This window comes from Medicago sativa, chromosome 1 (assembly GCF_051527215.1).
Source record: "Medicago sativa cultivar Bolivia chromosome 1, Bolivia_mono, whole genome shotgun sequence".
In the NCBI taxonomy this organism is placed as follows: Eukaryota; Viridiplantae; Streptophyta; class Magnoliopsida; order Fabales; family Fabaceae; genus Medicago; species Medicago sativa.
Window position 1 is genome coordinate 36,985,001 of NC_140749.1, and position 3,466 is coordinate 36,988,466.

Here is a 3,466-nt window from a genome sequence, read left to right on the forward strand (position 1 = left end):
CTATTTTTGATCCAATGGTTGATGATCATTCTCACCATTCTCATATAAGATAGTCATTCTCATAATATACATCCTCTATATATATATATATATATATATATATATATATATATATATATATATATATATATATATATATATATATATATATATATATATTCTAAGCGCTCACTCATTCACATAAGTGGGTAGTTTGGATGTGATCCCCCACTTTTATAAACACTATTAATGTGTGTGCTCTATCATACGGTAGACTTTTTACCAATTCACACGACTTTAGTTCTATCAATGGGACGTGTTTACTCTTCCAACTTCCACTCGATTTAGACCACTGTTCCAACACATGTAGGTTAAAATAAGTAAAATTGATATATTAACAAACAGCACCATGTTCTATAACTAAATAAAACAGAATCAAATAGACCATTGGAAGATTTACAGAAAGAAGTTAGTTTTCTTGAATTCGATTCACATACATTAGAAGTTAATTTTGGTGGAATCAAAGCAAAAAAGGGGAAACGATAACAAACTCAAAGAAAGAAAAGAAGAATGGTGGTGATATCTTACCTAAAAAGAACAGCGCTAGACGTGTTGAGAAGAAGAACTATAAACAGCACCGGCAACCTTTGGCTTCAAACTTTTGGCTTTGAAGTATGGCAAATGTATATAACTAGACGCTAGTTTAGGTACCGTGCTAGATACTCGTTGATAAAAGTTTTTTTATAACATATCAAAAAAAAAAAATTAAACAATCTACTACAACATATATGAAAGTTAAAGTACACTAAAATTTCATAATCATCCTCTTTAAAAATTCATAATCTTGTGCATAATGGCCATTTTACAAAATTTAATTTAATTTTAAAAAAAATAATTATGGATAATGGTCATCACAACTATAACAAATTTTCACGGATAACTATGAAATTAATAATTTGTTAAAACAATTGCGGATAATGATCATCACAACTGTAACAAATTTCCACGGATAACTATGAAATCAATCTATTTGTTTTTTAAAAAATGGCTTAAAAACAAATATTATGGAACTATCCACGGATATAACAAATTTGCACACGTATTTATTTTTTTGGGATGCAAACTTGATAAGTCTTTGAAATACATTTAAAACATTATTTGTTTTTTAATGTTTGGATGGGTAAGGGTTGGGAGATGGTGGTGAAGGTAAAACAGTGGAGATGATCGGATAACATGAATTGTAAGATGAATAGAATGGGTATGTCATAGGAGGTGTTCAAGGATGAGAGCACCAAATGATAAGGAAATACTCACTCTGATTTTTAAGGCTAGAGGCAATGGCGGAGCCAACAATATTTGTATGGAGGGACCGTATGTATTAAGAAATGGGTCAAGTGGCTTGTTTGTTTTAATTTTAGTCTCTTATATGTGGTTCGAACTATCCATTGGCATTTTTTGTTTAAAAAATACAAAAATTACTAGTGTAATGCTAAAATTATTGTGCCAGGGATCAAACTCAAGACACCAAAGTCATAAACGTGCTCTCTTAACGCCACGAAAAATGTGTATATGATGATTATAAAAAAGAAAGTACAAAATCTTATATAGGCAATATTATTCTAGATTCTTTCTAACAAACTGAGTCACCAATCTTCTAAAACTAATGAGTCGTTATTAAGGCAAACCCCAAGTCCTTGCACCGCTTCCACCCTTTGCTAGGGTTTAGGGAGCTATGGTGTATAGTGTCCTTTTCATCTGTTTCAATCGGTTTTTCCTGCCTCTCAATCACCTTCACCATGTCGTATCCATTGCTCCACCCTTAATCTGATTTCAACCCCAAATTGTTGTAATCCCCAAATCATCCCCATGAAATCACCTTCTTCCCCAAATCTCGTTCAACCCCAAATAGCTCGCCGCCTCCATCGCCCTCACCCCCAAATCGATTTCAGTGTTGGTCGATTCTCCTTTAACTACCTTGTGACCGCCGGTTGGTGTTTCCCCTCTGTGTTATGGCAGTTCTTCTGCACCTCCGTCAAGCCTTCCTCCGTCCGATCGTCCACCACCACATCCACCGCCTTTGTATCTTGCTATTATGGATGTAATCTCAATCATTGAAACATCAATTGAGCTTCCCTCTCAAAAGCCACTATGGTATCCCTGTTACTGGGCTATTCCATCATCGCTGGGTTTGATATCTAATAAATTTGTGGCTGTTTTTTTGGTTTTATTGTTTTGCTGTTTGGCTTGGTTTTTATGTTCCTTATTTGAGTTCAAGTTTGTACTTTATATGTTTGCTAAAATGCTCCAGAAGAACCAATTTCACAGGTACTATATTACAAGTAAGAGACTTATGGCGGTTATCACCGAACTCATTATCCTAACAATCACGCAATTACCTTCTCATCATGTGACAAAATTTGTCATTTCATAGACCATTCAAAGTCGATGTGTGCAAACACATGTACTAATCTTTTTCCGAAGTTGGATGAAATCAAAGACTGTGGATCTCAAATTAATTATTAGCGACATTTGACCATATGCCGAAGATTTTAGCCTAGTTGTTACGATTTGTATTTTGGTTTGTTATTGTTTTAAGGTTTTCTGAAAGTACTATATGTACTCTTAGGGGGTTTTAGCTATCTTGATATCTTGTACTGATCTCAAACTATGGATGAGGATCAGGGCCGTCCCTGAAAATTCGGAGGCTCGGCTCTGGGAATGAAAAGAGGTCAGTGATAAAATCAAAACGTATTTTTTTTAAAAGAGCAATGCTCTATTTATATTTTTTAAAAGATAAATACAACGTGCCGTATATATGCGGTACACCCATAGGTGAAAATAACTACCGTATACATGAGGAATCCCCACCTAACACCAAAGCAAGAGGAAAATTAAACCTGCACAAAACAATCAAAAGTCATGCGCTGTTTGCACCCCCTTTATTGCAGGATAGTGTACTACTGAATAGTATACTACTGGGTATAATTTTTTTTTTGAGGCCCATCCTTGGGGGAGGCCCAGCTCGGTTGAGCTGTTTGCACCCCCTCAAGGCCGGCCCTGATGAGGATTTTCCCAATTCATGATCATTTTGATTGTAATTTTGCTATTTTTGCTTTTGAATGAATGAAGTTTATTTACTGTAAAAAAAAAAAAGTTGCAACATAATCATTCCACTTCATAAATGTAGTATGATCCTTTTGAACCTCCCTAACTCATTGAACTCAATCTTTAATCTCAAATCATTGTAGCCAATATCCTTGTTCATAACAACACATGTCAATAATAATCATTAATTGCTACATTCATACTATAACATACAAATTAAAAAACCAAAATTGTATATTGGTAAAATAGGGTGATATTTATTTTTGTAGTTGAAGGAAGGAAGTAGGAGTAGTTTTGATTTGAGTCAAAGTGTAGTAAAAGTAAAACATTTGTAGTGTATTTAGTTAAACAAAAAACACGCCGGCGCATTTGCGAATGTGTG

General features: G+C 34.3%; 1 pseudogene across 1 annotated transcript in view; it reads right to left on the reverse strand.

Annotated features, from left to right (window-relative positions):
- The window catches only part of LOC146954705 (F-box/FBD/LRR-repeat protein At3g14710-like), a 12,884-nt pseudogene extending 12,196 nt beyond the window's left edge, over window positions 1-688 (reverse strand). Inside the window, exon 1 of the transcript XR_015014619.1 lies at window positions 568-688. The product of XR_015014619.1 is annotated as an F-box/FBD/LRR-repeat protein At3g14710-like (transcript). The remainder of the gene's footprint in view (window positions 1-567) is intronic.
- Window positions 689-3,466: the final 2,778 nt, after the last annotated feature.